The sequence below is a fragment of the Triturus cristatus genome, chromosome 7 (assembly GCF_964204655.1).
Source record: "Triturus cristatus chromosome 7, aTriCri1.1, whole genome shotgun sequence".
NCBI classification, from domain to species: domain Eukaryota; kingdom Metazoa; phylum Chordata; class Amphibia; order Caudata; family Salamandridae; genus Triturus; species Triturus cristatus.
Genome location: NC_140590.1, coordinates 1,050,281,117 through 1,050,294,039, shown reverse-complemented (window position 1 = coordinate 1,050,294,039; position 12,923 = coordinate 1,050,281,117).

The window sequence follows — 12,923 nt, the reverse complement described above, 5'->3', positions numbered from 1 at the left end:
TCCTCGGACGAACCTCTCTCCGCCGTCTCCATGTGTCGGGCGTGTCTTGTGCTTGTCATCCTTGGTCTGGCTGTTCGTCCCCTCTCACTCCTGAACTGCCGGCTTATGCATGTGCTTGCAAAATGGTTGTCTCTATTGCATTTTCTGCACTTCTGGCCCATTGCTGGGCAGGTACCGACGTGCGGAAACTCAAGGCCACACCTGTAGCACGTGTTGTTAGTTTTCCTGGGAGGTCGCTGCTCACGGTTATCATTTCTTTTGAAGTTTTCCGTGACACGATGCGCCATTGCCATTCCTTTCTCTTTGCCTATCTGTATTTGCTTGGCATGTTCCGTGGCCCGTGCTTCTGTGCGAGCTATCGTCAATATTTTCTCAAGTGTTGTCGGTTCCTTTAGAATGCGTGCTCTGAAATCTACCGACTGACACCCTTCGATGAGCCGTAGGCGTATTGCTTCTTCGTTGTCGAACTTTTCGAATTCGCAATACGTCACCAATTTCCGCAGTCTTGTCGCAAAATCATCCATGCTTTCTTCTGTTTGTTGGCACGCCATGTTGAACGTGTACCTCTCAAAGTCAATATTGCGTTGGTGGTCGAATTTCTCTGTGAGGCATGCTTTTGCGCCTTTGTAGTCTGTCATCCTGTCACTCGGGAATGTCAGGAGCAGGTCCTCTATTTCGTCCCCCGCAAGGTTTAAAAGCAGATCTAGCTGTTTGCTCTCCACGACGTCTGTTGCGCGCATGTAGCGTTCCATTTCCGTATCCATCCCTCCCATCTGATGCCTGCTTAAGGTTTCGATGTTCTGAATGGTAGCGGCCTGCGGAACACAGCTTGTGTGCTCTTTGTGTCTTCATCACTCATCTTCTTTCTTTATTCTTTCCTTTTCTTTCTTTGCTTATTTTCTTATGTGTCCTTAAATGAAATGGTCTTGTATGTGCTGTTTCTTTTGTTATTTCCCTTGTTGCACGTTCTTTGACATTTGTTTCCTCTTTTTCCTTTGTTTTCAGGCCTTTTTCCACTATTGCCTGACTTTAAAATGGCCACCGTCTTTCCTGAAAGCCTATTGGTTCTTTTCGCCTGATTCCAAGATGGCCGCCTCTTCTCGCGAGAGTTCGTTGATTCTTATCTCCCTCGGCTCGCTCTTCAACCGCCTCGTATTTCACGCGCTGTGCTTACTTCTGTTTGCAGCGCCGGGGTGGGCTCCCGCACCGATGTTTCTTTCAGCTGGGCACTCCGGACCAGGGTGGGCTCCTGGCTCCGAATAAATCGTCGCGACCGTCAGTCGCCGCGATGTCGCTCCCACCTTCGTCGCCAGTTGTCATATCGTGCCACATGCAAAGATTACAACGCAACGGTAAGATTGGGTTACTCTTTTATTTCCTTCTTGGTACAGATCGCAAGCGACAGTTGGTCCGCTCGCCTTGCCCACTTCCTGAGTTGTGTGTCCCCCCACACCACGACCGGATGTGGTGTCCGGTGACCTTCTTGGCCATTGCCCGTCCCCAGGTCCTAGTGTCCACGTCCAGGACAATACAGTGGTAACACTTGATATAAATTATGGGGGAACAAACTCTAACCCCGCATCAGGATCTCAGCACAGGTGGAAGTCTGGACTTGTCAGTGCCCTTCCCTCCTCCTGCAACAGCAAGACCTTGCCACGACTGCCTGACACCAGCGGCGACCATGTAAATAGTTCTGCTAAAATCCTAACTGTTTGTAGGCAATATCAGCATCCTTTGGGCCTGTGTTTTGCTACGTGCCTGCAGACCAAACTTCAGAACAATGTGCAGTCACCAGCAGGCCTGGGGCACGAGTACCCAAGGCTCCTGCATGATTAATCACCTGTAGAAAGTTCCCAGTTTAGAAAGATTGTTGAGAATACATTCATGGGTGCACCAGAAGCTGCATAGGAAGGTATGTCAGCATGGAAGATCTTTACCCCCTTATCTCTCTTCCTCGTTCAAGTCCTTACTAATGAGGCTTTTGCCTCAGGTGTAGACTATGTTAACTCCCTCCAAAAACAAATTCAATTACTGTACACATAGTAATTCTTCTGATCCCCGCCCAGGGGGCATTGACATAAACGAGGGAATAAATCTATTTCTGCTACTGTTTTTTGTCTATTTGTAACGGCATGCATGTGTCCCTGAGAATGATAGGTCTTTAATATATAAATTCTGTTATTATAATCATTTTAAGCGATGCAGTAGAGCATCTTTTTGTGTTATGCACAGTGAGTGTCTTTTTTATTTCTAAGCAATGTGTCTTCTCAAGTTTATATTTTTACACTTACAGTTGAAAACTGCTCCTTTTGAGTCTTAAAACCATTCCCACTCTCACACATGCCACCTCCTCATGAATATCATTCTATATCTCCTTTTAAAGGAAACAGTAGACATGTCCATCTCCATCCCCGCTCCCCCCAGCACAATTATGTCAAATTATCCATCTTGTCAACTTCAATATTACACTCACTAATCAACTGCAACACAAAAAAAATCATAACTTATCTACTTATCTCTGAGCACTTGCTCATTATCTCTCTCACTAATATTTGCCTGGGAAGCTTCTAGATGCCTTACTGGTACCAAACACATTAGTGGACTACAAATCCATCTGAAATATCTATTATGCTTGAGGAATATGCTACATTCATACTAAAAGTATGCACATTGTATACAAACTATAAATATGATAGAGAGGTTTACCAATGCTGTTTTCCGACTGAATGAAAAAAGAGTTCAGATCACAGTTCAAGTGAAAATACAAATCACATACAAGCCTGAGACCAGGGTACATCAAGAACATGAACAGCTGCTTTTGTTACTGTATCTGAACTCTTTAGTATTTAATTGAACTGAAATATTTGTTCATTTGCTTTTTTTTTAATGAGACTATAATGTGTGCAATCCATTTAGAGCTACTTTTTTTTAAAAGCTATGCATTTATATCCATTGCATAGGGTTGGGCAACTAGACGATTTACATATGTGCTTTAAAAAATGTGTCACTTTATTTAAACTCTGCATGTGGGTTTCAACCTATATTTCTTGTTATGTTTTATGTTATTTGTTCCTACAGTATCACATTATTTACACATGAGGGCAAGGCAAGAGTGTTTCCCAGTTCATGCTTAAAAACTCCCACATTTAACAAATACTTTTCAAATAATCTGATGTACTAAAGTGAAATGCTTCCGCATGTTAAAGTAATACACTTTCATGAATTTTAAAGACAATTTATAACTTTTTAACATGATGTTTGTTGCATGATTTACAACTCAAAAAAAATTCAGGGCTACGCTCATGCTGGGAGACTTAGAGCCAAAATCAACTTTTGGTTCGACTCTCAATGTTAATTTTTTGCCTCATCCACCTCCATCTGCCACCTTTTTTACAATCACGATATTACCCAGGGAGACAAAGAAGGCTGTTCTTGTTCAGGTACATGTTTATCCAGAGAGGCATGTTGTGTCAAATCTTTTTTGTCTGTTAGTGGAGCAAAACCAATGCTGAGGAACCACAGTGGCACAGAATGCGTGCGGTCAACAACAGCACCAAACTAAGCCTTGGCTCAGCATCCTGTGAATCCCAGGAGATCTCTATACCAGGAGAAAAGAGCATGTAGCACAGTCTGCATTTGTTGTGTAGCGCTATGTAGAACTACCCAAGGTTTGAGCTATGTTTAACTGGCCAAACTAAAATGTAAATCTGACTGTCACCTGCCTCTAATCACATCCTCAAAGAATTAAGCACAAAGCATCAACCTTTGATGGAAGAAAGTGATATCACTCTAGAGAGCGAATGCACAGTGCGAATCTGGAAAATCCAGGATCAATCCCTGCTGGAGCTTAAGTGAGTGATCCTAGGCAAAAGCTTTATTTCAGTGACCATCCCTTATGGTTAGTTAGTACAAAAGAGAGCACCGTCAAATGCTTGAGTTCAGGATGTGCACCATACCAAAAACGTATTTTGTGTTTGATTTAATAGCCTATAAAGGTGCTCTATTTAAAAAAATATATTTTTATTAGTGATTTTGTCCTCAACACTTAAATGAATACATAAATACATGAGAAGATTCCGACATTTAAAAAAAATACCATTAAGAAAATAAGAATCCAGGAGCTACTTAGTGCTAAAAACCATAAATATAATTTTATCATAAGTTCATATACAATCATTACAAACAATTCATAATTCTTCTTAACTCATCGCTATATAATTTTTTCAGCAATAAATTGGTGCCCATATCCACTTCCCAAATTTTTTAGCCACCCAACCCTTCTGTTCATAAATCGCCTTTTCAAGATTAAATATTGATGAAAAGTGGGAGCCGAAGTGTCTAACCAGGCAGAAGAAATACATATTCTCACCACAACCATGGCCAAAACAAAAAGTATTGATGTAATCCAATCGTTTCTTCACTACAAACACCCATCAGCATTAATTCAGGAGTTGGGGATACTTTTCATTTCTGGGATTGTTATAAAAAAATTCAACATCTTTCTTTAAGATTTCTAGAAGAGGGAAGTTAGAAACATATGTACTAAATTGGCTTCTATAATTTGGCAGCGAGAGCACCGAACACCGACCCAGCCCCCTCATTTACCTATTTTAGCCGGTGTATAATAGAGATCAAAACATATTTATAATTGACCGGCCGGCCACAATATAGTCTGGCCTAGTTTTAAAGATTCTAAAAAACAATCGCATGTTACACCAAGTCTCTGTTCCCATTTATCAGCTTGTTTCTCAAAGTCATCTTGATGCGTTTGATTCAGACCGACATATATCCGACCAGTTTTCATGACTAAAAACCTCTGTATCTGTAAATGCTTAAAGAAATCTATCCGGTCAACCCCATAATTGTCTTGGACCTTCTCAAATGACATTATTGCCTCTGAGCCGAAGAGATACCCCATCCTCCTAACACCTATGTCCTCCTAACGTGTCATAACGAAATCATGGAAAATTTCAGGAAGTGCTGTATTCCTAAAAAGCAGGGTGTAAAAATTAATTCTCTCAAATCCTATCTTTTTCTTCAGAGTCGCCCGTACACAAAATGCTGCCAACAGGGTTTTGAATCTGACTTTCTTATAGTAGCTTGGTTCATTATATTTCAGAAGCCAATTTTTGGTCTCATCTCCACGTAATAATTCATAAGTATCCGGTGACCCATTCTGACTCTATTGATCCATCGAGTTTCCCCCCACTAGGGCACACATACTGGAGCACTGCTGCCCAAATGTACATCCTCTGGTCTGGCATGGCCCATCCCCCTCTCTCCCTGGGGAGTGTCATATATTTCACGGCCCTCCTTGTCTTCCGATATGCCCATATAAATCTATTAATCATGTCCTCCATTACCTTGAACCAGCGCCTTTAAACCTCCAGTGGTATTGCTCTGAAAAAAAAGCGGACTTTGGATAAGAAGATCATTTTGACTATATTACACTGACCAACAATTGGCAGATGTAAATTATTCATCCTACCAAAGTCCTGCCTCCCTTTTTGATTAACTGGGGCTAGGTTCAGCTCTACAATTTGATCCACCTCGGAAGTTATATTCATCCCCAAGTGGATCGCTGAGTGCATCACGCGAGAATCATCTAGATTAGCCAGTCTATTTATAACTATTTGTGTCTTATGCTGGTTAAGCGAGTACCCAGATATTCTCCCAAATGTCAAAGCTTCTTTTTCAACTTCCACCAATGCTTTGTGGGGATCTGATGTTACTACTGCTAACTCATCAGCGTAGCCCAGAATTTTAGTATGATGCCCTTGAAAGCAAATAGATTTAATTCTCAGGTTAGCTTCGATTTTCCAGATCAGGGGATCAATATAACATGAAAATAATAATTGAGAACAAGGGCAACCCAGTCTTGTCCCCCTTTTAATCCAAAGCTGTTCCTTTTGCCCCCCACATCAGTTGTAACCGGGCATTGAGGGTCTTGTACATTACTCATATATTATCAATAAACCACCTTCCTCCACCAAACCTCTCAAGAGCGGCACACAAATAATCCCAGGAGACCCTATCAAATGCTTTTTTGACATCCAGCAGAATCAGTGCCATAGGTTCAAAACAGCATTGAATAGTGTGAAAACTCTCCTGATATGATCAGTGGTTCCTCTTCCAGGGATAAAACCATGCAGTCTAGGTGAGATCGCCTTCCCTATAATAAGACACAGCTGGTTAGCTAGTACATTCGAGAATAATTTAGCATCACTATTCATAAGTTTTATGGGCCTATAAGACCAGGGTTCAGTTAGAGGCTTTCCCTTTATTTATAAAGACAATGATGCTGACCCTAGCCCATGACTCTGGGGCAGGTTCCCCCTTTTGAACCTTACATAGTGTATTATAAAGATTGAACCCTAAGCTTGTAATAAAGATTTTATGAAATTCTTACAGGATCCAATCAGGTCCTGCAGCCTTTCCAGAGGTTGGATCACTAAGGACCTTATATATTTCTTCCTCTGAAAATGTAGCTTCTATAAGGACTCCAAAACTTCTTGGGAGAATTTCTCAATTTGAGTAGAGCCTAAATAGGCCCTAATGATTTTTTCCTCTGAAATCCCCTCCTCACTATATAATTTCTCATAGAATTTGCGAAATTCTTCTCGAATATCAGCCGACCCAGTGACTGAGTTTTCCTTATCATTTTTAATCTCAATGATCTCCCGCCTGACTGTTTTCTGTCTCGTCCATACCACCAGCAACGGCCCCACTCTATCATTATACTTGTGACATTCCTGCCGCCATGCAATAAACTTCTCTTCTGCTCTTGCTGTTGTAACATTCCCTATTGTCGCTTTAGCCAATGCAAGTTTATGCAGTATTGTTTCTGTGCGTAATCCTACAGCTAAAGCCCCTGCAAGCTCTTACTCAGCTTTTTATATAGTTTATTAAAATATTGATGTTGCTTTTTTTGGCGGCACAGATTAAAGCTAAGTGTCTCCCACCTGATCCCCGCCTTAAAGGCATCCCACACCATACCAGTCCTGGTGCTACCTCCATGCATCCATTTATTCCCTTGAGTAATATAACTCTGATCTACCTACAGTCCCCTTTCAAATGACCAGCTCTGCTCCCTTCTTTCATCCCCTATATGAGAAATTTCTAAAACCAAAGGATTGTGGTCCGACATAACACTGGGGTATTTTTCAATATTACAGTTTGATATTAAATTATGTGTACTAGACCTGGCATTTCTTGGCGTGGTTACCCCTCACTTTTTGCCTCTACCTCCTCTATTTTTGATGCTGTGATGGATTTCATTTTGCTAGCTTAGTTGCTTTGGGCACTTTGCCACTGCTGATCAGTGTCAAAGTGCAAGTGTTCCCTGTATAAAGTGTTATGGTAATTGGTTGTCCATAATTGGTATGTTTGTCTTACTAGTAAAGTCCCTAGTAAAGTGCACTATGTGTGCCAGGGCTGGTAATGCAAATGCTACTAGTGGGCCTGCAGCACTATTTGTGCCACCCACACAAGTAACCCTAAAAAGAGATCTCAGACCTGCCACTGCAGTGCCTGCGCGCAGTTTTTTAACTGCCTTGTTGTCCTGACAAGTGCCCCCTCTTGCCAGGCCTTACCCTTCCCTTTTTATGCACATCAGACTCCCCTGTAGTAGGCCCAAGGTACCCCCACGGGCAGGGTGCAGTGTATGTGAAAGGTAGGACATGTACTGAGTGTGTACCATGTCCTGACAGTGAAATACTGCCAAATTCGTTTTTCACTGTTGCAAGGCCATCTTGCCCATAGGACAGAATGGGGAATGCTGTGTCACATGTTTCCAGCATATCTTCCCATAGGCACAAGATGGAGGGATGGAGTTTAGTGTGCCTGAACTCAGAATTTAATAACACATCTTTTTGTGAAGATAGTTTTTGAATTGTGTGTTTAGAAACCACGCTTTTAGAAGTGGCTGGTTCCTTCTCCTAACCATCCTGCATGCCTCTGCCTGGTTGTGTATTGACTGTCTGGGTTTGGATGTGACAGGGGCTGGGAAGTGTCCTGACACCAGGGAGGAGTAGCTAAGACAGCAACAGGCTGGCCTGCATTTGGTGTGGTGGGAGGAGTAGCCCCTTTGATGCGAAGAGGGCTCTGCTACTACCACAAAAGAATGGCTCCACCTCCTGCGAAGTGTCTGAGGCCCAGACCCTAAATATCAAAGAAAGAAGGTGTGCACTGGCAGGAAGACACCCAGGTCTGGTTTGGACCGGGCTCAGAGCCCCTGAACACAAAGACTTCAAAGGCATTTAGGGGTATAAATGTGAGAGCTGAAATCCCTGAACTCAAGACTGAACTCAAGCCTGAAAAAGTATTGAAAATACTTTGTGATCAAGAAGAACCTCTGCCAAAGAAGAACAGCTGAAGAGATGGAAGAGAAGAACTGCCCTTGCTGTGTGTTCTGGGGCTGGCCTGCAGTTTGCTGATTTGACTAAGGAGAGGACAAGGGACTTTGCTGTGAGCTGTGTTCCCCTGCTTGAAAGGACTTTGCTGTGTGCTTTGTCCTGAAGTAACTTGTCTCCAAGGGCCGGAGAGGAGCTGGCTACCTGTTGTGGAAACTCAGGAACATAAAAGATTCCAAATGTGTCTCAGCGATGCTGTGTGCGTGTGCTTTTTGCAGCCTGAGACCTTTGTGAGACTTGCCCCGTGACCTTGTGGCCCAGAGCAGTCTTGCGCTCTGCTTCGATCGACAGCATGACCAGAAGTGCTGTGATCATTATTGCCATCAGCCCGGACCCTCGTCCCAAGGGGAAACCGTGAGAAATCACCGCCGCGCGCCCGAGCCTGCCTTTCCCAAGGAGAGACCTATGAACCTTCACCATCGTGGGTCCGAGGTTCTTTGCCTAAGATCAACGGAGTCACGCCGGGAGCCAATCAGCTGCGAGGCCCTCGTCTGGAAGCCAGGCTCAAACTGCGAGGAGCAGCTGCCTCCAACCCAAAGCTGCACAGCGTGACACCCAAGCTACGAGGAGAGGAGAGAGAGAATGCACCCCCCCAGGTAACGCTCAGCAAGCGTGCGTGCGTGTGTCGCCACCTGGGGTGGAGTGCGTGGTACGAGAGACCGCTCTCGGCCTTTCCCATCTTTGCAGCGAAAGCCTCCGCTCAAATCAGTATCATGGCCCGTACTCGCCGAGGAGTGGCAGTACCGGGGCAGATTGGGGAGCTGCACTTTGTTTCCTTCATAACAGTATTGGGGGAATATTTTGGCAGTCACTGACCGCGAGTCAGCCAAGAGTGGCATAGAGAACTTCACTGGCACCGCAATTGGTGCCGAACTGCATTATTACTTGCTTTTACGATCCGCATTAGTACTTGCATTACGAACTGCATTATTACTTGCTTTTACGATCCGAATTAGTACTTGCATTACGAACTGCATTATTGCTTGCTTTACGAACTGCATTACTACTTGCATTAAGGACTGTCTTATTTCTACATTACGAATTGCATTACGAACTGTATAGTATTGCATTAGGACTGCATTAGATCATCGTGAACTGCTCATTAAGACCGCAAGTACCACAAGTGATTTATTTCGAATACGCATATGCTGGATATTTTTATCGTTTGGTCTCATCATATTTCTTCTTGATAAAGTTACCGCTATTTTCCTAAATTAGTGTGGTGTCCATTTGTGGTGTTATCACTGTGTTACTGGGAGTGTGGTTGCAAATACTTTTCACATTGCCTTGGAGATAAGCCTGGCTGCTCGTGCCAAGCTACCGAAGGGTGAGCAGGGGTTATCTAAGAGTTTGTCCCTCCTTTCCCTAACTAGAAGTAAGGGTCCCTATTTGGACTAAGGTACCTACCTCAGCCAACTACAGACCCCCAGTTCTAACAATGTGAGACAAAAAAGTAGTCCAGCCGGGCAGCTGAGTTATGAGGGACTGATAAAAAAATACGTACTCCCTAGATCTGGAGCCTTTAAATGCGGCTATACTTCTATAAGCCCATTATCTCGTATTAAGTATGTAAGAGCATTAAAAACCGTAGGCTTGCGGACAATGTTTTTCCCTGTATTGCCGCTCCAAAGACCACCCATCCCATTAAGGTTCCAGTCTCCGCACTAGATAATACGGGTAGGTCAATCAGCCAGCTCTGTATTTAAGAACTCAAATATCTCAGGGTGAATCCATGAGCAATAATAAGTACCCTTAGCATTATAGCAATCCACAAAGAGCCACCACCCTATTTATCTGTCAAGCGTCTTTCTATGTGAATTTCTTTTTTCCAAGCCATTCCTCTTGTTCTCGTTCCTTGCATGGTATAAGTTAAGCTCTAGGAGTATGCCCTAATTGCTCCAGGAACTTCTTCCTAGCACCTGCCACATGGGTCTCCTGCAGACAATTGATATCAGTATGCAGGACTTTATAAATCTTCTGCTACCTTTCGCCTTTTAATGTGACTATTTAGACCACATAAAAGCACTATTAGGACTCACAATTTCATCATATTACCCATCTTATTGTTTTCAATACACCGTTATCACCCAGCTTAACTATACTTGTCCAGCTACTAAAATCAGATCCTCTTTCCTTCCATAGAATCTCTTGAATCTCCTCATGCACAAAACTTTTTCCCATTTTCAACAACCCCTCGTGCCCTATCCCGTGACCCAACCAACCCCCCACTCCTTTCCCTCATCCCTCCCATCCCCCTAGACCCCCACCCCTCAATCCCGCTCCCTCCACCCAAACCTTGAGGCAAACAGACCAAGGATGGTCTGAGGGATGAAATCTGTGCTCCCACCCCCCGCTCAGAGCCCCATACCTGCAAGTAGCCGTGAAAACTTTTTTGCCAACCCTGAAGAAAAAGAGCTTTATCTAGCCTCGTCCCTCATAGTGACTCCCTCTGTATACACCCAAGCTAACCATAATGATTAGAGGCCTTTTAGACTAGTCAATCTCTTTTTAGACAGTTCATCCATATACTCTTTGGCCTTTATCTCCGAGGAGAAAACTCTCATTTTGTTATTAAAAATACTTTTTAGGCAAGATGGGTTTATTAGGTAAGCTTCAGCACCAAGTGCCTGACATGGTTGAATTAGCTGTCTTAGCCTCCACCGTCTTTCTACTGTTACATGACAAAAGTCAGGCCTTGAAAAAAAGGACTGTACCTCATAAATCCTTTTTCGCGTCCGAGTGTGCTTTTACAAAAACTGCTTCACGGAGCCAATAGTTCCAAAAACAGACAATTATAGCTCTTGCTTTCCTAAATTTTCCTGTCTGAGGATGTCTTGATTTTTTCAACATGAATGGATAACCATGCACTCTTTGAATTTCCATTTCCCAATTCTATTGTTGGAGCTCAGGGAAGGCCCCCTTCATCAAATTCATCATATAGGCCCGGATATCATTCCCTTCAGCTCCCTCTTCAATGCCAAGAATTCTGAAATTGTTACATGGCAGCCTATTTTCATAGTACTCTAGCTTCCATTGTATGTCAGTAATTTGTCAGCCTTGTGCCTCTGTCTGAGTTTGAGCCCTGGCCAGGTCAGGGCGATAGTGGCCGTCCGTTCTTCAGTAGCCATTAGTCTCTCACTCATTTCTGCATAAGCTTTAACCACTTTCCTGATTGCCCCTTGCAGCTTTTTTGTAGTCAGCCTGTTTTTTTTTACCGTCCGCCCGTGTCTCTTCTCGATGTTGCTCAATAGATTTGTAGATTTGTTTTAAAGATGGTTCCTCGGCTGGCTGTGCTATTTGCACCTCCTTTGACTCAATGTTGGAGTGCACCTGCATTTGTGATTCCATGTAAATTTTCTATATAGCTGAGTAATCCCATTTTAGAGTAGCACTTGATCCATGTCTTTTTTGTCCATCCATGGAATACCCTTGCTGTACACCTTCATTACGCCATCTGGGGTGCTTCTTTCTTCTAACTACAGTTCTGGGTCCATCGCACTTGTTCCCTGGGCTTGAGCTGAGGTCAGCAGGATGCTCCCACCCTCTGATTACACTGAGCTAATATCTGAGCCATTGGTTAGTGAAAAATGTATCCCCTAAAGCTTGGGAGTCTTCCAGCCCCCTGAAGCCCAATGCCCCTTCTACCAGTGCATTTGTTCCCAAGTTTCTCCAACCCGGAGGCTGAGATGCCAGTAGTACATGCTTGACTTCAGTGCTGTATACCACCTGCCCTCAGTACACAGCTGGGGGAGCAGTGGGTCAGCCTGCTTAGATATGTCTCTACTTCCTACCCCATAAACCATTTCCCCGAGCATATTATCTCCCCCTGTTACCCTCCACTGGCAGAACACACTTTCTTGGGAGCTCTTCTTCCTCCTGGCTTACCCTCAATAGTTCACTTACCTGAGAATTAATCTTAGGGTTATCACCCACCATGTCTAGCGATTTTTGCCCAGGCTCTTCCAGAGTTTCCAGTTGAAGATTTCCAGCAGTTGCTGCTATTGGTAATTGCCTGCTGCTGATGATGATGAGCTTGTGGGTCTAGTCTCTGCACCGGCACCCTTTGGTCCCTACTTCTTATATCCATAGTAGTTGCAGCTTCAGAGCCCTTTCTATTTTTCAAGGCTGGTTTGTTTCCACCAGCAACCGCTGCACCTATTTTCCCTGATTCTGAGCATGGGGGTAAGAAGAGGTCAGAGTTACAGGTACTGCTGGTGCTGTCTCTGTGATCCGTTCTCACATCACACAAGCCACTTTGGATGACATCCTGTTTTTGGTGAAGATCCAAGCCACGAGCCACTCAGGTCTCGCAGCACGTCTGTTCAACAGGGTAGCAGTCGTCCAAAGCACTCGCTTAGCATGGGTGACTGTCATGACACCTGCCACCTATAGCACCGTCTTTGCTCTGCTACACAGCTGAGTTGCCATCCTCTACCAGGACCATGGGTAAGTCTCTTGGTGCTCCAATATCCCCTATCTTCTACCCGCCAGGAGAAATTGCTCTGGGCGGGT